General features: G+C 34.6%; 1 protein-coding gene across 5 annotated transcripts in view; it reads left to right on the top strand.

Moving 5' to 3' along the window:
• The window catches only part of LOC147342510 (uncharacterized), a 360,032-nt gene extending 336,448 nt beyond the window's left edge, over positions 1-23,584 (top strand). For 3 of the 5 annotated variants that reach the window (XR_015157866.1, XR_015157856.1, XR_015157854.1), the window contains 2 exons: positions 6,997-7,100; positions 22,557-23,584. The gene's annotated coding sequence lies outside the window, so the exon portion shown is untranslated. The remainder of the gene's footprint in view (positions 1-6,996; positions 7,101-22,556) is intronic. The other 2 variants (XR_015157855.1, XM_086384542.1) reach the window with 1 other exon arrangement.
• Positions 23,585-23,895: the final 311 nt, after the last annotated feature.

The following is a 23,895-nucleotide window of genomic DNA, read 5'->3' as shown; positions in this document are numbered from 1 at the left end:
CTTGCAAACTGAAGCAAGAGGCTCACTCATGAACCTCACAGGATACTTAACCTGCAGGTCCTCCCAGAAGCACACACATGCTGCCAGCACTCCACATAGTCTTTCCTCTGCTGCTGCTACTGCCGCTAAGTCGCTTCAGTCGTGTCCGACTCTGTGCAACCCCATAGACGGAACCCCACCAGGCTCCCCTGTCCCTGGGATTCTCCAGGCAAGAACATTGGAGTGGGTTGCCATTTCCTTCTCCAGTGCATGAAAGTGAAAGTGAAGTTTCTCAGTCCCGTGCGACTCCTAGCGACCCCATGGACTGCCTCCCACCAGGCTCCTCCATCCATGGGATTTTCCAGGCAAGAGTACTGGAGTGGGGTGCCATTGCCTTCTCTGACTCTTTCCTCTAAGAACCAGCAAAACAGCCAGGAAAGTAACAAAATGGCAAGAGTAAATCCCTACATATCAATAATTACTTTAAATTTAAATGAATTAAGTTTTCTAACCAAAGTGGTTGAATGGATTAAAAAAAGAAGATCCAATAGTATACTGCCTATAAGAGATTCACTTGAGTTTTAAGGACACACATAGGCTGAAGATGAAGGGAATGAATAGAAGATACTCCATGCATGTAGTAACCAAAGAGGGCAGGAATAGCTGTACTTTTCTCAGACAAAATAAACTTTAAGTCAAAAATTATCACATGAGACAAAGAAGGTCATTATGTCATCCAAAAGGAGTCACTTCATCAAGAGGATGTAACAATTATAAATATAGGTACTCAATATCATAGTACCTAAATATATAAACAAACATTGATACAGCTAAAGAAAGAAAGAGATACCAATACAGTAATAGTAGGGTACTTTAATACCTCACTTTCTATAATGGATAGATTATCATGACAGACAATCAGTAAGGAAACAGTGGACTTGGATAACACCATAGATGAAATGGATCTGTCCTTTCCAATAAAGAAAAGCCCAGGACCAGATGGCGGAACTGGTGAATTCTGTCCAACATTTAAAGCAGAATTAATGCCAGTCTTCATAACCTTCCAAAATAGTTGAAGAGAAGGGAACGCTTCCAAATTTTATGAGGCCAGCATATCCTGATACCAAAGCCAGACAAGAGTACTACAAGAAAAGAACACATAGGCTGAGATGTGTGATGAACATGGATGCAAACATCTTCAACAAAACACCAGCAAGCCAAATTCAGCAGCATATTAAAAGCATCATATCCTGTGATCAAGTTGGATTTACTCCTGAAATGTAGAACAGCTCCCATTGGCAAGTCAATCAATGTAATACATTACACTGGACCAAAATTATATAATTATCACAATAGACGCAGAAAAGCATCTAACGAAATACAGCATCCCTTCATAAAAAAAAAAAAAAAAACTAAGTTATTTATTGAAAGAATGTATCCCAACATAGTAAAAACCATATGAGAAGCCTACAGCTAACTCAGTGGTGAGAAGCTAAAAGCTTTCCTGTAAGATCAGGAATAAGCCAGGATGCCTGCTCTCACCATTTCTATTCAACATAGTACTGGAAGCCTTAGCCAGGATAATTAGGCAAAAAAGAGAAATAAAAGATATACAAATCTCAAAGGAAGAAGTAAAATTTATCTTTATGCAAATGTCATTATACTATGTATAGAAAACACTGAACACTACCAAAAAACTGTTAAAACTAATAAACAAATTGAGTAAAATTTTAGTATATAAAATCAACATGCAAAAATTTGTTACATTTCTATATGCTTACAATGGACTGTTTGAAAAAGAAATTAAGAAAATAATCTCATTTTAATAGCATTAAAACCATTTATATTTATACATTAAACCCCATTTATAAAGCATTAAAAGTATTTCATAAATGAAATACTTATGAATAAATTTAACTAAGGAGCTGAAAGGTATGTGCACTGAAAAGTATAAAGTATTGAAATAAATTGAAAAAGATAAATGGAAATATATCCCTTATTCATGGAATAGAAGAATTAATATTATTAAAATATCCATACTACCAAAAGTAATCTATAGATTCAATGCAATCCATATCAAAATTTTAATGGCATTTTTCCCAGAAATAGGAAAAAAAAAGTTCTAAAATTCATATGGAGTTTTAGCAAAAGACCCTGAGTAATTAAGGCAATTTTGATTAAGAAGAACAAAGGTGGAGTCATTATACTGTCTGTTTTTAAAATATGCCACGAAGCTACGCTAACAAAAACAGTGTATTAGTGGCATTAAAAACAGACATAGACCAACAGAACAGAATAGAGAACCCAGAAATAAACACATACAATCAACTGATCTTTAACAAAGTTTCTGGGAATACATATGTGAAAGGATATTCTCTTTGTTAAATGATACTTGGAAAACTGGATATACAAATGCATAAAAATGAAGCTGGAACCTAGTCTCATACCACATACAAACATTAACTCAAAATAAATTCATGACTTAAATGTAAGACATGTTTGTAAAACTAGTAAAAATAAACAAAATGCAAAAGCTCTTTGACATTGACCTGGGCAATGATTTTTTTACATATGAGCCCAAAGCACAGTTAACAAAATAGAAAAACAGACAAATGCAATCACATCATAGCAAAAAGCTTGGACAGCAAAGGAAACACTCAACAAAGTGAAGAAAGAACGTGTGAAATGGCAAAAAATATCTGTAAACCACATGTTTTTTACTATGGGTTAACAACAACAACAACAACAAAAGAGGCTTTTAATAGCAAGAGACTTGATAACCTGATTCTAAAAATTAGAAAATGACTAAGTAGAAATTTCTCCAAGAAAGATAAACACAAGTTCAACAAGTATATGAAAGGATTCTCAACAACAGTAATCATTAGGGGAGAGCAGATCAAATCCAACATATACCTCACACCAGTTGAATGGCTATTAGAAAAAAAGACAGATAAATGCTGGAGAGTGTGTACAGAAAAGGGGACGTTTGTATAATGTTGGTGGGAATGTAAACTATATGAGGGAATAAATATGTTAGTTAGCTTGATTGTGGCAATTATTTCACTATATGTGTGTGTGTGTATTCAAACATATTGTACACTGTAAATATATGAAATTTTGTATCTCAACTTTACCTAGGTAAACCTGAAAAAAGAAAAAGCATAAAAGCCAAGACCATCAAGCTTTTGGGACAAAATATATGAAAATAACTTTACAATCTGTGGATAGTTAAAGATTTCTTAGAAACTAAAGGACTTCAATAACCATAAAAGAAGAAATTCATAAAGTGGATTTCATCAAAATTAAAAGTGTATGTTCATGAAATACACCATTAAAAATAAATAAGCAAGGCACAAACTAGAATAGCATATTATAAATAATATATTTGGCAAAAGTTTTTATACAAAATACATACAGAATTTCTTTAACTCGGTAATAAAAGACATATAATCCAATTGAAAAATGAGGATATAACTTGAACAGATACTTGTAAACTACAATAGAAGATATATGAATGGCCAATAATCCCTTTAAAATTCTCATAATTCATCATTAGGGTAATGCAAATTAAGGTCACAGTGTGATGTTGCTTCACACCCACTAGAGTGGCTCAACTTGAAAAAAAAAAAGATTCCAAAACCAAACTCAATACCCATCAATACTTAAATTGCTTACAGGAGTATATAATGGCACACTGAATTTCGGAAAAGTTTTGGCTTTTGTTTTTGTTGTTGTTTTTTAATGAAGCCAAACATACAGAATGCTTCTAAGACTCTCATGCCATTTCTTCTTCTTGAGTGTGGTTAGGACCTATGATTATGATGGAACAATCACCCCATTGATTAGGTTACATTATATGTGACTGACCTTGACTACTAGAATGTGATTCTTTTGCTGGCTTTGAAAAATTTAGCTGCCGTGTTGTGAATTGGTCATGTGGCTAGGACCTGTGGGCATCCTCTAGGAGCTAAGAGTAATTTCTGGCCAACAGCCAGCAGGAAAGTAGGAACTTTAGTCATACAACTGCAAGGAGTTGAATTCTGCCAACAACCTGAATGAGCTTGAAAGCAAACTCCCAACCTCTAAAAGTAAACGTAATCTCAGCTGCCATTTTCCTTTCATTCTTGTGATTCCCTAAAGCAGAGAATTCAGTTCTGTTGTGTAGACTTCAGATCTACAGAAATAGCGAGATAATAAATGGGTTTTTCAATATTTGTGCCAATTTGTTACACAATGTAAAAAATCAGTATATTCTTATTATTTATCATCTCTCTTTTGCTGCACTTTGTTCAGTAGGTTTCCCTTACAGACCTTTGAACTCTTTTGTTTCATTTATATCTTTCTGACAATGTGATATTCAAATTGTCAAACACTGTTTGGTATATTTGCAGAGGAGGATGAAGTAAAGTGGCTCATCATGTTGTGATCAATCCCTGCTCAAAAGAATCAAAATTCTTGGTTTTCAAATCATAGTATTCTTGTTTCAATGTACTGCATATACTTTATATACATGTCTAATTTCATTCATATCCCTGGCAAAACTTTGTAATGAATTCCTCCACCAAAGATACATTGTTTTTGGTTGTTTTCTTCCTTCTGTTAGTTCATGTTTTGTCCCAATATTGAAACTCATTTGCTTATTACTAGTGTAGAGACCTACTCCCTGAGATTTCTCTCTTCTATTTCTCTGTTGTTAGTGGTGCATTAAAAAAAAAAAATCCAGGGCACATTTAAAAACTCTTCTAAGACTTGCATTCATAAAAATGGCTGAGAATTTTATTCATGAAAATTGAAATAAGGACAAACTGATTTTAAATGAAAGTCCCAAATCCTTTTTCTCAAATATACAGATTAAATTAATATCCTTTTAACTTACTCATCTTATTCAGCTTCCATTTCTCTATCAGTGGATAACTAAATACTAATTTCTAACATCAGTGAAAACTTTTGGAACAGAGCTATTAGTACTGCTTCCCCACCTCCAACCAAGATTTATGCTCAGCTCCATCATTAAATAATACTTTCTGTTAAGCTGGACTTCAGACAGATGAATGCAATTCTCTGCATACGCCATTCAATTTGGAGCAGGATTTTGGCTGTGGATTTTTGAAAGACTGCATGATTCAACAATGAAATTTGAGAGTAAAATTAACACTTATGAAAGACAGCTTCTAAGGAATAGCAATTATGATTATAAAACAGCCTTCTGTGCCATTTATGCCATAGATACAAAAAAGTATTCATCTGAAGCTTTGATTCTGCTCAATACCTTTGTTTCTGCCATTTCTTCTCCTAAAATGCCCTTGAACTTCTTCATCTACTTAAATTTTCTCTCATTCTTCAACGTTTACTTATTTCTGTTTCCTCCCAGATATTAAAAGAATGAATTTCTTCCTTTTATTCACTTCTACCTCCATTTTGCTTTGATGAATTTAGATATTCCTGGACCTGTTACCCTCCATCATATTTTGAGCCCCAAGGGAGCAAGATTGTCTCTTATTTGCGTCTTTATGTGGAGCCATCTTAGCTGGTATTAGGTATATATTAGATGTTCAGTAATTCTATGAAATAAATGAAATGTACAATGTAATGAATGCAAATATAAATGTACAAAGAAATAAGGACAATGCACCATGCCCCCCTAAGTTTGGTCTTCTACATACACTTAAAGGCAAAGGAGACACATAACAATATCTACAACTCTGTTAATTTTTTCTGAAAAAATACTCATATGAAAAAACGATGAGACACATGGAATGTGGTGGGTAATGAGAGTCTTTTAGTAAGTTCTTGGCTCAAAGTTAATTTACTCAAGTGAAACAAAACAAGAGAGTGTGCTGGAAAAGCTTTATCATCACAAGTGGCTTATAATTTGAATGGCCATCATTAGTATTAGTTACCTTCACTTCTGTATGTGTTAATACTATTCATGTAAAACAGGGACGCTTATGATCATTACTACCCACTGTTGCTGGGATAATCAAAGACATAAAACACATGAAGGTATCTTAAAATACAAATGTGAGAGAAACCGCTGCTGAAAATTAAGCTGTTTTCTTTTACTATTTTACCTTTATTGAATCAGCACTGTATTCCTCAAAATAATTAGGTCAGTACATTTTACCCTGAAACATTCACGTGACTAGTAGGCATACATTGTCATATCCAGTTAATTTGTTTTTTGACCACACTCTTCTATCACATTTCACTTCAAATTACTATTTTGTTTTTATTCATCTTACCTAATTATCAACAAGAATTAATACCTTCTTAAGTTACCTTGAAGATACAGAATATTGGGCATTCTCAGTTAAACAGTGTTGCATGAAAAAGAAAGTGAAAGTGTTAGTCACTCAGTCGTGTCCGATTCTTGGCCATTCCATGGACTTTAGCCCGCCAGGCTCCTCTGTCCATGGGATTTCCCAGGCAAGAAAACTGGAGTGGGTAGCCTCTTCTCCAGGCGATCTTCCTGACCCAGGGATTGAACCTGCATCTCCTGCACTGCAGGCAGGTTCTTTACTGTCTGAGCCACCATGAATGCAATTTGCTCCTTTCTTTTGGTGCAGTTTATATACAGAAAAGATTTCTCAGGATTTACAAGAGTAAAACAAATGGACTAATTTTTGGTAGGCTAATGGGAGTTGGTGATGGACAGGGAGGCCTGGCATGCTGCGATTCATGGGGTCGCAAAGAGTCGGACACGACTGAGCAACTGAACTGAACTGAATCTAGTGAGTAATAATGAAACAAAAGCAATGTTAAATAATGTTTTAGTTTTTCTTAAGGACACATTTGAATATAACAAATATCACTAGACCCTTCTATGATTTTTTCCTCACTGATTTTTAACAATTTTAATGTTAGAATTTATAACCCAATATTTAACGGATTCAGTGTTTGGGGAAACTGAATATATAATTATTATTGTCCTTTCTCTAGAACTAATTGTAAAGCCTTGTCCGATTGCCCAGTCATGTCTTCATGTTTCCATTATGTTTTTTTTTTCTTTTTTTTAAGCACAAGTCTATGTTATTGAGTTCCCCTGTATGTCTAGGAGCTATGATCACAGGAAGAATGGCCTGACATATGTAGAAATAGACAAAATGGAGAAGGAAGTGGAGGTATGAACCAGCATTGCTCTTCTGAGTGAAATGATCCCTTCCAAAAGCCATTTTAGATCCCTGTCCCCGAGGCAAGTAATTATTCAAAGATGAATGTTTCGGTCTATCCTATTTCTAAAAAGTGCCCATGGATCCTCTCTTGAACCATGATGCTTTAGAAAGCAGTTTTCTGATAATTCACCATATTTCTTCTCTGCCACCCATACTGAAATGTATCTGTCACTCAAACGAATCTCATGGTTTTGTTCTGCTTTCTGTCTTCCATTTTTATTAAGTTGGTCTTTCATTGAAATTTAGGTTTCTGCTTTGCACAGACTGCTGTATTAATAGTAGGCTATATAGAGAAATGTGACAGGGTGTTTGTGTTCAAGGAGCGACTATTGAATCAGTGGTAAACTATTGTTATCAACGGTGACTGACATGGTATAGATGCCATGTCATGTGAAGATAATCAGGTAAGCACTTTTATTGTCTACAGAAATGATAATGAGGGACTCCTAGATGGTGCCCACCATTCACTGCAGAGAGGAACCCGGAAACATAAAGCCAAGATCCACTAATGACACCGGAAGCACAGCTGCTTGGGCATGGGTGGAAGTAGAGACTCGAGTGGTCTCTGTGGCCGGGGCACAAGATAAGGGGGATCAGAGAGATTTTGACACATGCAAGGATACTTGGAAGGCTTGAGGAATAGAGAGAGAATGGGAAGGATTTTTACTACCTTCTGTTTGTTTTACTCTCAAAAGAAGGAACGATATAAAAATAGTCTTGGTAGTCAACCTTGCCTGAAAAGGTCTGCTGCTGCTGCCAAGGCGCTTCAGTCGTGTCCGACTCTGTGCGACCCCATAGACGGCAGCCCACCAGGCTCCCCCGTCCCTGGGATTCTCCAGGCAAGAACACTGGAGTGGGTTGCCATTTCCTTCTCCAGTGCACGAAAGTGAAAAGTGAAAGTGAAGTCGTTCAGTCGTGTCCCACTCTTTGTGACCCCATGGACTGCAGCCTACCAGGCTCCTCCGTCCATGGGATTTTCCAGGCAAGAGTACTGGAGTGGGGTGCCACCGCCTTCTCTGCTGAAAAGGTCTGCCAGTCTGCAATCCTGATTATTCTCTTTGCTCTGAACTTACTTTACTTTTCTTCATAGTCTTAACAAATTTTGAGATTTACTGCTGAGTTGTTTCCATATCTTGGCTGTTGTGACTGATGCTTCAATTACTATAGGAGTGCTAATATTTCTTTGAGATCTGGATTTCAGTTATTTTGTATAAATACCCAGTAGTGTCCATAAACAGAAAGAAAATGTAGTATATACATGCATTGGGACTCTATTAAGCCTTTGAAAGACAAGAAAGTTCTTCAGTGTGTGGCAACATGGGTAAACCTTGAGGATACTATGCTAAGTGAAACAAGCCAGTCTTGGAAAGACAAATTCTGCATGATTCTACTTGTATGATGTATCTAAAGTATCAAATTCATAGAATCAAAGAGCAGAAATGTGATTAGTAGAGCCTAAAAAAAAGGGAAAATAGGGAGTTACCAAATCAGTGGGCATAAAGTTTCAGTGAAGCAAATTAATAAGCTCTAGAGATATGCTATACAGTATTGTACCTGTAGTCAATGTAAGTAAAGTATATTTAGACTTTTGTTAAGAGAGTACCTCTCATGTTAAATGTTCCTACAGAAGAGTAAATAAACAAGATAATGCTAGATTGTTAGTGAATCTCATATTCTGTAAGAGACGAAAGTAAATATGTGAATTGCTTTGACTCTACTTTTGACTTCTGATTTCACTTTGAATGAAACAGCAGGCTGAAAGTAAGCTAAAGAGAGTCTTAACTTATATTGGTCTTATTGACAGCCATTTTGTGAAAATTGAGTGATATTCTGTTTGTGAAATTATGAAAGGTGTCTCAAGAGATATAATATCTGATCAGGATAAACAGGAGGTGATAAGGTGGAACTGACATGTAAATTATGATGTGTGTTTGTGGGTGTATCTTGGAGGAGAGGTGAATAGTTTATCTCTTTCTAAACACTGGGATATTTCCAACCTTTTGCTATTATAAACAATACTGCTATATATAACCTCATACATATATTTTATGAGTGGTCATATATTTAGAATACATTTCAAGAAGCGCCATTGCCAAAGGGTAAATTCAAGTGTTATTTGATGGGGAACACATGTATACCTGTGGCGGATTCATTTTGATATTTGGCAAAACTAATACAATTATGTAAAGTTTAAAAATAAAATAAAATTAAAAAAAAAAAAAGAAAGCTATTGTCAATTTTCTTTGCATAGAATACGTTCCATTTTTTAAATTCCCCAAAGCAAGTAATATCTTGGCTCCTTTATCCTCCAGCATTGCTAACAATGTGTTGGCACTCTTCAATTTTTGTTAATTTGAGGGTGGAAAATAATATTTCAATTTCATATCTTTTATTCTGAGTGCAGTTGAACTCCTCTTTATACAGCTAATGGTCACTGATATTTATTTTTATGTAAACTGCCTCTTTGTCTCTTAAACTCTTTTTCAGTGGGTATTTCTTTTCTTCTAGGTTTCTGGAAGGTGTTTATATATTAGGATAGCATTTTTTTTCTGTGATAGGAATTTCAGGCATTTCCCCCAGTTTATAAATAGTCTTTGGACTTTGGTTATGGCATTTTTGTCCATGTAATTGAAAAGAAAATCAGCTAGTTTAATTATCAGTCTTTATTTAATAGTTTCTTAACTAAGAGACTTATCTAGAAAGTACTCCTCCATTTCAAGAAGATAAAAGAATTTCCCCAAGTTTACTTCTAATACTTTGATAGCTTTATCTGAAAAAATATTTTAAAGTGATATTTTTCAAGTAAATTCTGCTGTGTGGTGGTGGTGATATAGCCACTAAGTTGTGTCTGACTCTCCATTGACTGTAGCTTGCCAGGCTCCTCTGGCTATGGGATTTCTCAAGCAAGAATACTGGAGTGGGTTGCCATTTCCTTTGCCAGGGGATTTTCCTGACACATAGATTGAACCAGCGTCTTGAACTCACATCTCCTGCATTGCAGCAGATTCTTTACTGTTGAGCAAAAAGGGAAATCCTCTAAGTGGTTTAATGTATATATTGGACATTTCCTTGTGTGCCTTTCTTTCCTTCCTTCCCAACCCATCTCTTAGCAACCAGTCATCTGCTTTTTAAACATTTACTATAGTAAAAATTCAACATAAAATTTACCATCTTGATCATTTTTAGGTGTATAATATAACAGTGGACATGAATTTGAGCAAACTCAGGGAGACAGTGAAGGACAGGGAAGCCTGGCATGCTGCAGTCCATGGGATCTCAAAGACTCAGACCTGACAAGAGTGTCTGAACTAAACTGAAGTGGTAGTGGCTATACCATTACATTCTCATTAACAGTGTGCAAGAATTCCATTTTTTCCACATGCTTGCCAACACAACAGGATCAAAACACTATTTTGATACCGGCCACCATAAAAGGATAATAATGAGACAATAGGATATGTGATTTTGAGTTTGATGTGCATTTCCCAAGTGATTAGTGATGTTGAGTGTCTTTGCATATGCTTGTTGATCATTTGTACATCTTCTTTGTGTTGTGCTCAGTCACTTCATCGTGTCCAGCTCTTTGTGACCCCAGGGACTGTAGCCCTCCAGGAGAAATGCCTATTCAGGTTCTTTGCCCATTTACAAAAACCTGAGTTATTTGTTTGTTGCTGAGTTCTTTTTATATTCTAGTTATTAATCTAGTTATTAACCTTTTATTAGGTATATGATTGGCAAATATTTTCTCCCATTCTGTAGCTTTTTTTTTTTCATTCCATTGACTGTTTCCTTTGCTACCTAGAAGTTTTTAAGTCTAATGTAGTCCTATTTTTACTTTTGTTTCCTGTGATTTTGTGTCACATCCTAGAAATCATTTCCAAATCTAATGTGAATGTCATGACACTTTCCCCCTAAGTTTTTTTTTTTTTAGAAATTTTATAGTTTCAGATGTTACATTTAAACCTTTAATTGATTTTAAGTTAATTTTTATATGGTATAAGTAAAGGGTCAAACTTTTTCTTTTGCAAATAGATGTCAAGTTTTCTCAGCACCATTTGTTGAAGAGACTATCTTTTCCCCATTGTGTAGTCTTAGGACCCTGGACTAAGATCATTTGACCATAAGTTTTGTTTCTCTGCTCTATTCTCTTATATTTTTCACTCTGGATGCTAGTACCATACTGCTTGGTTAGTGTAGCTTTGTAATGTTTTGAAATTGGCAAGGGCTTCCTTCAGCTTTGTTTTCATTTCTCAAGATGATATTGGTATCTAGGATATATTTATCCTAAATACTGAATTCAATATGGATTTGAATTTAAGGATTTCATATAAATTTCAGGATTTTTTCCCATTTATAAAAAATGCAATTATGATTTTGATAGGGACCATGTTGAAGCTACATATAGCTTTGGATTGTATGGTAATTTTAACAATGTGAAGCCTCCCAATCCATGAACTTGGGTATCTTTCCATTTGCATCTTATTTCTTTCATCAATGTTATATAGATTTCAATGTACAAATCTTTCACTTCCTTAGTTAGGTTTATGCCTAAGTATTTCATTCTTTGTGATGCTATTATAAATGGGATGTTTTTCTTAATCTCCTCTTCAGATAGTTTACTGTTAACATATGAAACATTACTGATTTTTTTATATGTTGATTTGTATCCTACCAATGTGTTGAATTCACCTATTAGTCCTAATAGATTTTTAGTAGAGCACTGAGTTTTCCACATATAAAATCATGTCATCTGTGAACAAATAATTTTAGCTGTTCCTTTCTGATTGGCATACTCTTTCTCTTTCTTTCATTCTCTTTCTCTATTTCCCTACTTGTTCTGGCTAGAATTTCCACTGCTAAATGTTGAAAAGAAATTGTAAGAATAGGTATATATGCCTTGTTCCTGATCTTAGAGGAGAAATTTTTAGTCATTCATTATTGAGGACACTGTTAGCTGTGGATGTTTATACATTAAACAAACAAACAAAAGAAACTAGGTTGAGGTGGTTTCCTTTTAGTCTTAGTTTGTTGAGTTTCATAATCATGAAAAGTATTCAATTTTGTCTGATGTTTTTTCTGCATCAGTTGAGATGTTCATGTATTTTTTCTTTTCATTCTGTTAATGTGAATTACCTTTTTTTTTTTCTTTAAACCACTTTTATTTATTTATTTAATTTATTATTATTATTATTTTTTACTTTACAATATTGTATTGGTTTTGCCATGCATCAACATGCATCTGCCACGGGTGTACATGTGTTCCTCATCCTGAACCCCCCTCCCACCTCCCTCCCCATACCATCCCTCTGGGTTGTCCCAGTGCACCAGCCCTGTATGTGAGACAGCAAAAGAGACACAGATGTATAGAACAGTCTTTTGGACTCTGTGGGAGAGGGATGGGGGGATGATTTGGGAGAATGGCATTAAAACATGTATAATATATAAGAAATGAATTGCCAGTCCAGGTTCGATGTGAATTACCTTGATTGATTTTTCTATGTTGAATTGTCCTTGCATTGTGGGAATAAATCCTTCTTGGTCACTGTGTAACTGTTTTAATATGCAACTGAATTTGGCTTGCTAGAATTTTGTTGAGTTTTGTGTCAATATTCGTAAAGTATATTGCTCTGTAGTTTCTTTTCTAATGGTTAGTATATCTGGCTTTGGTATCAGAGTAATTTTGTTTTCAAAGAATAAGAAAATGGACCTTCAGTTTTGTTTAAAGTTAAATGTGAATTGCGTTTAGTTCTTTAAATGCATGATACAATTCCCTATCATGAAATCAGATTTAAGAATTTTCTTTGTTGGGAGATTTCTTTTCATTACTAATTGAATCTCTTTACTTGAATGTAACTGATGTATGCTTATTTAGATTTTCTATTTCTTTGTGATTTAGTTTTGGTAAATTTTTTGTGCTCCTTGGCATTTGTCTATTTCATCTATCAACAGGTTATCCAATCTATTGGCATATGATTTTATAGTACTCTGTTATAATCCTTTTTATTTCTTTTGTTTGAAGTAATAAAGGCTGTTAATTTCCTAAACTAGAAAGGGCATCAAAATGCACACCTAAAAAACTACTATTAATTTAAATCAAGATAAATAAAAAATGGATATGTAAGCTATTTTGAAAAAAAAAAGAAAACATTTTAAAACAAATATAAATATTTTTAATAGAATAATATAAAATGTAGAGCTGAATTCCCACTAAGAGCAATGAATGCCAGTAAAAAATGAAATAGTATATTTAATATAATAAAGAAAATAACTGCCTATGTAGAAATCTATGCTCATCAATTATTTTATATATAAATTAATGCAAAATCATACTTTAGTCAAATAAAATATGGCAGTATTAATCATGAGTAGAACTGCATAAAACAAACTTTTAAAAGGTATTTTTTCAGGTAAGGGTATAATGATCTTTTATGCATGTTCAGAGATGTAGTAGAAAATGAAGACCATCAGAAAAGGTGATTATGTGAGTGAAGCTAAAAAAATGTGAGACTTAAAAAATATATTAATATATATATGGAATTGATCTACACCAAAAGAAAGCACATCGGGAGGAAGATAATTGACATCATATTCTAAGATTCTTATCTAAATTAGATTATATTTTAATACCTCAAGAATGTATGTTCCAAACTCTAGTATAAAAACTAAAATAATTAAAAAATTCTCAAATATCTAATATATAATATGATTTAAGATAAATGAAATTGTAATTCAAGGACAAAGAAAAACATAAATTAGGAGTAATGAATAGAAAGAAAATAGTTTGATAATGTATTTAAAGTAAATATACTGGTAATTTTTTATTTGAAAATGATCCATTAATGGGTGTTAATGCAAAGATGTTCACAGATGCTCCTCTGTCCATGGGATTTCCCAGGGCAAGAATACTGAAGTGGGTTGCCATTTCCTGCTCCAGGGGACCTTCCCAACCCAGGGATTAAGCCCATGTCTCTTGAGTCTCCTGCATTGGCAGATGGATTCTTTACCCGCACAGCCATCTGGGAAGCCCCTACTAAAAACATACCTTGCATAAAGTTACAGAAAGGCTGAAGGATATGGAAAGTTATATTATGTGATCATTAATCAAAAGAAATCTGATTTTGGTGTATATTAAAAAATGTATTTAATATACAAAGCAAACTATTTTGGTTAAAAGGAATCTTTTATAATTATAAAGAATCAATTTTCAGGTAGATATAGCAATTAAACTTTTGAGTAGGTGTAATAACATAGGTTTAAATATAACATGAGAAATTGATGGGAACATAAGTAAAAATAAGTCCAGAGTAGTAGTGTAGAATTAATTGTATGTTTTTCATAACTGATAAAATAAGCAAAAACATCAGTTTGCATACAGAATATGGTAACTGTGATTTAAAGCCATAGTAATTGATATATATATACACAAAAAGAGAGAGAATGCTCCATCTTAAATCTGTAAATCTACCATATATATATATATATATATTTTTTTTTTTGGATGCTTTTGAAATATTTGTCAAAATCTACCATATCCTGGACCACAAAGCAAATATCAGGAAATTCTGTGTATTGAAATCCTACAGAGTATTCATTGATCACAGTGCAAATAAGTTTATGATCAATATTGAGAAGATAAAAATCCCTAAGCATCTGTCAATTAAGTGTCTAAATAACTTGTAGTTCACTTAAAGTAGAAATAAGAGAATAGTTTCAATTGAATGTTGATTAAAACATTCATATCAAAAACTTATAGGGTGAAAGTAAAATAAAACTAAGAGGGAGTTTAAAATGCACATGTGATGAAATGAAAAAGGTTGAGAATCAATTATCTAAGTATCATTGTAAGGAATTATCAAAAGGATAATAAAAATCAAAAAAAGAAAGGGAAAAGAATTAAGTGAAACTTAAAACAAACATTTATTAAGAGTACAGAAAATTAACTAAATCTGAAGTTGATTCTTTGAAAAGACCAAAATAAATTATTAACCTCTGGGCAAAGAAGAATTAATAAATAAAGAAGAGAAGATTAAAAATAATATCAGAAATTAAAAGTGAACATCATTCCAGAAAAGTGGGTATTCCTACAGGACTGATAGGCATTAAAATAATAATTATATATCATGAATAAAGTATTACATTCAGATAAAATTTATATACACTGGATAAATTCTGAGGAAAGCACAATTCTTCAAACTGACATAAAGTTACAAAAAAAGAGTCTGGATAATCCTATAAATATTGAAAAAATTATAATTAGGAAATTTTCACTATAATTAGGAAATTTTTCAACCCATATGAATGCATGAAACTGTGATTTAATTCAGGATAGTGGTGGTTTGGGGAGAAGAAAATGAGGTATAAATCAGAAGAGAGAATTAGGGAACATTTGGACTGCTAGTAATGTTCTATTTCAAGAGCTGTATAGTAAAACTAATTACACGACTGTGTTATTTTGTGATAATTCCATTGTGACTTGATACTTTCCTTTATGTAATTTATATTTAAACAAAGAAGTTTTTTTTAATTTAAATTTATTTATTTTAATTAGAGGCTAATTACTTTACAATAGTGTATTGGTTTTGCCATACATCAACATGAATCCGCCACGGGTGTACACATGTTCCCCATCCTGAACTCCCCTCCCATCTCCCTCCCCATCCCATCCCTCTGGGTCATCCCAGTGCACCAGCCCCAAGCTTCCTGTATCCTGCATCGAACCTGGACTGGTGATTTGTTTCTTATATGATATTATACATGTTTCAATGCCATTCTCTCAAGCCATCCCCTGCCCCTCCTTCTCCCACAGAGTCCAAAAGACTGTTCTATACATCAGTGTCTCTTTTGCTGTCTCACATACAGGGTTATCGTTACCATCTTTCTAAATTCCATATATATGCATTAGTATACTGTATTGGTGTTTTTCTTTCTGGCTTACTTCACTCTGTATAATCGACTCCAGTTTAATCCACCTCATTAGAACTGATTCAGATGTATTCTTTTTAATGGCTGAGTAATACTCCATTGTGTATATGTACCACAGCTTTCTTATCCATTCATCTGCTGATGGACATCTAGGTTGCTTCCATGTCCTGGCTATTGTAAACAGTGCTGCAATGAACACTGGGGTACATGTGTCTCTTTCAATTCTGGTTTCTTCAGTGTGTATGCCCAGCAGTGGGATTGCTGGGTCGTATGGCAAAGAAGTTTTTATAATTAATATGCATATACTTCTGTCAGCAGTATGTAAGGTATATAGATACATTTATATGTGTAAGCTATTATTAGCACTTTAAAGTGGTGAGGGAGGATATTATGTATGGAAACCTGGGATTTTAAGTAAAGAAAATGCAATTTAAGGTCATACCGAGCGCAGTGGTTATAATATGCTATAAATTATGGACTATGAGTAACTCTATAACAGAAGTTAAATAAAGCAAGCAGGGGATAATCTCCCTAGGTGAATAGGAAATGTGTGAACATCTCCTCTAGGATTGGTGTTTCTACATTTTTATAGCATGATCTTAACATGGTCCTTAAAACTAGTTGGGATAGACGAGTGACAAAGGATATTAGTTTAGACTAAAGGATGGTAGATCACCACTTCAATTCATGTCATGTTATCAAGGAAGCCGGCACGTGTGTGTCTCAAAAATCTTTGGAGTCTTCTCACATACATGGCACCATGGAACAAGTGGTTCATGGCCCACTTGTGAGTTTTTGAGTACTCATAGAGAGGAATTGCTGATAATCAATTACAGTTTCAGGTAATATGTCAAATACAGGCAGCTCCAGATTTTGAACTGCCATTTTTTTTTTAATCTTGGAGAAGGTAGTTGTCATTGTGTTAGCTCACTGTTTATATCCGTAAAATTAACAGTGATATGAGGGACTTAGATCAGTATTCTTTAATGGTAAAGAATCTGCCTGCAATGCAGGAGACACGGGTTTGATCCCTGGGTCAGGAAGATCTCCTGGAGAAGGGAATGACAACCCCCTCCAGTACACTTGCTTGGAGAATTTCATGGACAGAGGAGCCTGGCAGGTTACAGTCCATGGGGTCACAAAGAATCAGCCACAACTGAGTGACTAACACTTTCACTTTCTTTTGATATTTTTTTCCCTACCTTATGGACATTAAATGACGTAAATATAATATTTTCAAGATTTCTTTTGAAAATTTGAAAATCACTTCCAGAATACAAGTACTAACTAAAAGATCACTAGAAATATGGGATTCCAAGACTGGAAACAAATGGACTAGTTGTTACTTGAAATATCTTCTAATTTTAAGCATCCATTAATCTTGGATCCTTACCATAAGTGAAAATTGTAGAATGGAAAAATTCGGTTGAAGAGAACTATCAATCTTATATCATAAACTAGTCTCCATAGTCATCGTACAAAAATAAACTAGAAGTTTTGTTGTTGTTCAGCTGCTAAGTCACGTCCAACTCTTTGCCACCCCATAAACAGCAGCATGCCAGGCTTCTCTGTCCTTCACTGTCTCAAGAGTTTTCTCAAATTAATGTTCATTGAGTTGGTGATGTTATCTAACCATCTCATCCTCTGCTGCCCTCTTTTTCTTTTGCTTTTGATCTTTCCCAGCATCAGGGTCTTTTTCAGTGAAGCGGCTCTTCGCATCAGGTGGCCACAGTATTGGAGCTTCAGCTTCAGCATCAGTCCTTCCAATGAGTATTCAGGGTTGATTTCCTTTAGGATTGATTGGTTTTAATATACTGACATTTATATAGATAGATACAGATAGAAATATATACCCTTTTATTATTATAGACTTTAGAAATGAATGCAAAGTTTGTAACTCAGGAGGATGTTTTTGCTAGTATTACATTTTCTAAAGTCAAATTCATATAATTATCCAGTCAAATGCAGTGTGTATTTAGTCATTTAGATACATGTTTTAGTAGGAGAGAAAATGAATCAGTTGGCTGACTTTCAATATAGCAAAAGAAATAGAAAGGCCAATGTCTGTAAGATATAATTTCGATTTAACTATATTATGTTGAAAAACATGTCATTCAGTCAATTGCATCATGTAAGTAAATGCAATTTTCAGCTGCATTACAAGGGTCCCTGGTGCATTTTTTAATCTAATTTACCATATATTGAACTTCATCTGTTTACTAATTGAACACCAGATATGAAAAGAAAAAAAACCTTTTGAATTTTCTCAGACATGTTTTTCCATAGTGACTTAGAAAAAATTATTTTGTGCCCCTAAAGAGACACAGAATACAAAATAGTCTTTCAATAAAATATTATTTATCTAAGAAGCTCAGGATCAGAAAGAGGTCGTGTGGGCACAGGCCAGTTGTATGAACTTGGGGTAACTGTCACTCTGAACCTTATATTCTTCAGATAAAATGGAGGGAGTAATAAAGTGGATGTCTTATTAATAGACCTCCATTTAAGTAGGCTATTCAGTTAACTATCTGTCTCCATATCCTCTGTAAAACCCACTGATGGATGACCAGACTTTTTCTACTCATGGTGCTAACTGACCACTCTCTATTTGTCTGTATATTTATTTGCTGCAAGAAAATGGAGGGAGAATAAATTAGGAACATGGGATTAACAGATACACATCACTGTATATAAAAGAGATAAATGACAAAGATTTACTGTACAGCATAGGAAACTGTAGACTTCCCAGATGGCTCAGTGGTAGAAGAATCTGCCTGCCACTGCAGGAGCCATAGGAGATGTGGGTTCGATCCCTGGGTTGGGAAGATCCCATAGAGGAGGAAATGGCAACCCCCTCCAGTACTCTTGCTGAGATAATCCCATCCCATCGATAGAGGAGCCTCACAAGCTCCAGTCCATGGAGTTACAAAGAGTCAGATACAACTGAGCAACTGCACATACACAAGGAATTATGTTCATTATCTTCTAATAAGCTATAATGGAAAAGAATCTGAAGAAATCTATATAAGTCACTTTGCTATATGCCTGAAACTAACGCAATATTGTAAATCAACTATACTTCTATAATAGAAAAAAATTTAACCACTGGAATATAAAAAAGCAGATAGAACCAGGAAAAGCATTTACTCTTAAAAAACTTCAGCTGCAACAATTCAGGGCTAAGAGTGACACAGTCTCTTGATCATGGCAGCAGAAAACCACAGCTCATTCAACTTGAGTTGACAAGGACAGAGATCAGGACTGGATAATGCCTTAGAAATAAGAGAAATATAAAAGGAGGGAAAAATCCAAATCTGTGCACAAATGTTGCCTAAATCTCTTGCTTTCTTTATAATATGCAAATGAAGGGGAAACTAGGGGCCTAATGTAAATCAGGCAGAGGTGAGAAAGGACTCTGACCTTGAAAAACAGCTGTTTTAAATGGAGACTTTTGCGTTGGCTACTTTCTGAAATGACTCAGATGGGTCACAGATGTTGCATTGACAGACAGACTTTGCATCTGTTGCAAAGATGTTTAATAATTAAAGGAATTTATGTATAAAGAGTTAAAATGGTTTTTTTGAGCAGGTAGGAAATTTTAACAGATAGCTGGAAACTATTAAAAAAGGAAATAAGAAATCCTAGACCTGAAAGGTACAATAACTAAAAAAAAAAAAAAAAAAAAATCAGATGGTTCAAAAACTTAAAGATGGGAGAATTAGTGAACATGAAAATAATGTATTGAAAGCAAGCAATCTGAAGAAAAGAAAGCAAATTGAGAGAATGAGCAGAGTTTCAGATATCTGTGACTGTAGAGTCCAACTTATGTGTCACATCTGTGTGTGTATAATCTATATCTGATAAAGGACTGTACCTAGAATTCATAAAAATATAACTCACTAAGAAAACAAAGTAAGGAAAAACAGGCAGAAGATTTGGACAGATACCTTACAGAAGAGGATATGTAAAGGACCAATAAGCATATTTGAATTTGCTATACATCTTGTCTGACTCTTCGCAACCCCCGTGGACTATACACTTCCCTCATAGCTCAGTTGGTAAAGAATCTACCTGCAATACAGAAGACTCCAGTTTGATTCCTGGGTCAGGGAGATCTGCTGGAGAAGGGATAGACTACCCACTCCAGTATTCTTGGGCTTCCCTTGTGACTCAGCTGGTAAAGAATCTGCCTGCAATGTGGGAGACCTGGGTTCGATCCCTGGGTTGGGAAGATCCTCTGGAGAAGGGAAAGGCTGCCCACTCCAGTATTCTGGCCTGGAGAATTCCATGGACTGTACAGTCCACGGGGTCGCAAAGAGTTGGACACGACTGAGTGATTTTTCACTTCACTTCATACATTTTGTCATCAGGGAAATGAAAATTTAAATCACAAATGAGCTACTATTATACATTCATTTTATGACTAAATTTTAAAAAGATGTGAAATTGTATATTTACAATATGAAGCAATTGAAATGCTCGTATATTGCTGATGGAAAATATAAAACAGTGTGACCATTATAGAAATGTTTGACAGTTTCTTAAAATTTAAACATACTCCTAACATCCTCTGCAGGTCCACGTCCTCTTTGGAATAGAGGTATCTACAGCATGTTTTTCTGGTGGCAGATCACAGAACCCAAAGAAAAATAATAAGAACACATGTTGTCCTTTGAGACCTTGGCCAGAATTGGTATTTTGAAACTTCCTCATGTCATTCGTCTAAGCAAGTTATATGGTTTAGGTTCAACATTAACAGGTTGAGGGAATATATTCTACACCTTGCATGAGTGGTACTTCAAAGCCACAGTACAAACACTGTAGATACTATTCTAATCCAGGGACACTGGGGAAAATTTTATCATGGATGACATATTGTATAATGACAGCAATTAACAGCATCACTCAGTGAAGAAATTAGACAGGAGTTGGCACAGTTTTGATTAATGGATATGAAAGAAGAAGCAAGAAAGATTTGAGTCAGACTGGAAAAGGAGCTGTGAGGGCTTATCTAAGGACTGCATGCTTGGGTGAGCATCTTCTAGGAACAGGAGGAAAAATATTTCCCAATTAGATTTTAAGCAATTTCACTATAAAGGAACTTGGTGACCATGTTAGAACCAAAACTGGTCTTTTTTCCCAAATTTCCTGGAATGATCACTTACGTTTGAAAATATCATGTAGTTTATGAAATGTTTTCTTGTACATTATCTGATTTGTTCCTTTAAGACTGCAGGGAAACATTTGTTATTAAAATTATTTTATAGGTTAGTAAAATGGAAACAAAGTGACTTGTCCAAATGTCTTTAGTTCTTAAAAGAGCAAGTACTCATGCTAAGTTGCTTTGGAGTGGGTTGCCATTTTCTCCCCTAGGGAATGTTCCTGACCCAGGGATCAAACCCTAGTCTCTTGCATCTCCTGCATTGGCAGGTGGGTTCTTTATCACTAGCACCACCTGGAAGCCCCAAAAGATCAAAGAAAGGAGTCACACCTGTATTTTTTGACACAAGTCACAGAACTTTTATATTGTTTGACAGTTATTAATCCAGATTTGAACACATAGAAAATGTTCAAGAAATACTTCCATAATTGAATTTATACAGATGAGCAAATACTGATTTGGTCCAGTAAGGAGAGAATAAAAAAAGTATGAAGAAATTATTTCCTTTTGAATTCTATTTTTTTGAATATGCAGAAAAAAGTCTTTACTTTCTTCCAGTTTTTTCCATCTATAATCAGAAAATAATAGCAATTACTCAAATTTGCAGTTGTATGTGACATACTTTTTCATGCTTCTTCTAAGGCATTGATCCCTGCTACAATGCCCTTTTTATAAAAGAGGAAACAGCCTATAAAGACTTGCCCAGGGTCATAGCAGCAATTGTTGCTGTTCAATCACAAAATAGTGTCCGACTCTTTGTGACCCCAGAGATGGTAGCCTGCCAGGCATCTCTGTCCTTGGGATTTCTCAGGCAAAAATATTGACGTGGGTTGCCATTTCCTTCACCAGGGGATCTTCCTAGATCAGTGATCAAATGTGTGTCTCCTGCATTGGCAGGTGGATTTCTTTATCACTGAACCACCAGGACTTGTGGCTAAACTAAAAGGTTAACCACACCTGTTCTGTTTTTTCCATAAATTCCATACTATTTGTCTGTGGTTATTCAGAATACAGTCTCATATGTGAAATTTCTTCAACACTAGTGAGATGATTACAGAGACCATTTAATTGCAGTATTCTTAATGTCTGCCTTAAAATTTTGTTATATTCTAGTTAAATGTGCCCGTGTTTTCTGATTATTAATATTCTTATGCTGTTGCATTCGCATGCGATCTGTGGAAAGCATTTAATGAAGACATAATTGTTCCAGCATATGTTAATTTTTACTTCCTTAAGTGTTTATTAGCATAGATCTTCTGGTAAATCCCTCCCACCTTTTTTTTTCTGAGGTGTTAAATTGTTTTGTTTTCATTACCTTGCAGGAAACATCATTTTTTGTTGTACAACTTAAAATTTTATCTGAGGATCCCCTAGGAAATGATGTCACACACAGGAATAAAGAAAGTAACTGCTGTTTGCACCTGGAGAATTATTTCAATGCTCTGATACTGAATTCCTTGAAATATGTTCCATATACAGAAAAGGCAGTTTCATGGACAGCTGCACTGGACATAGAAAATATAACTCTTTCCCTTTTAATATTGCTAATGTACATAGTGAAGCTCTAAGATGAACTGTATTGAAAAATTTGGGTCAATTTTTTAAATACATAATTTAAAGACATAAAACATCATTTAAAATTTCCTTCAAATAAGTGAAGAGTAACAAAACTCAGGGAAGGGAATGGCAGACCACTTCAGTATTCTTGCCTTGAGAACCCCATGAACAGTATGAAGAGATGAGATGGTTGGACGGCATCACTGACTCGATGGACATGAGTTTGAGCAAGCTCTGGGAGTTTGTGATGAACAGGGAAGCCTGATGTGCTGCAGTCCATGGGATCGCAGAGTTGGAGATGACTGAACCATTGAACTGTACAAAATTCATTGTGTGTAAGAATGTGATGACAGAGCAGAAAATAATTTTGTATCCTTCCTAGACAATAATTTTGTTTATAGCAATTGGGAAATGGTAAAACAACCAGAGAGCCAAACCTTTAAATAATGCCTTTATTTATAATAAAAGCGAAAAACTATGTTTCCCAAAATAAAAAGTACCACACAAGTTAGTGTAAAACTACACGTGTCAATACTTTGAGTTATTAAAATATTTTGTTAAGAATTCTATAGTGTTACTCAATGGGTATAAAAACGAATAGTATAAACTCATTTCACCAAGTCAGTGTTGGAGATTAGGGTATTCTAGGTTAGAGGATACACTGTAATTCTTGGATTTCGTATGTGTACATCAAACAGAAATTTAAGACCTTACAGGGCCGAGGAAGGAAGAATTAGAACTAGAACCTATGGCTAGAAGCCACATAGATCAACATTTTGTTCTAGATCAGAAAGAATTTAAAGATAGATCCTGCTGTTTTACAGCTAGAGCTCTCATTTACAAAACACACAATATATGTCAGGCTATTCTAAACTCTTCATACATATTAACTTACTGAATCCTTACAGCAGTCCTCTGAGCTGAGTATATTCATCATTCCTGCTTCATAAATGAGAAAACTCAGCACAGAAAGATTCGCAAGGTCACATAGCTTTTAAGTGGTTGAAACAGCATTTGAACCCAGATAATATATGGCTTCAAAACCTGTTCCCCTAGTACCTATGATAGTTGTCCTAGGAGGGAAAGAGTTGCTCTCTCTCAAAA

This window comes from Bos grunniens, chromosome 29 (genome assembly GCF_055505025.1).
Source record: "Bos grunniens cultivar Pamir isolate PY7600 chromosome 29, Bosgru_T2T1.0, whole genome shotgun sequence".
In the NCBI taxonomy this organism is placed as follows: domain Eukaryota; kingdom Metazoa; phylum Chordata; class Mammalia; order Artiodactyla; family Bovidae; genus Bos; species Bos grunniens.
The sequence above is the reverse complement of the archived record's forward strand: the minus strand, read 5'-3'. Positions and strand labels throughout refer to the sequence as shown.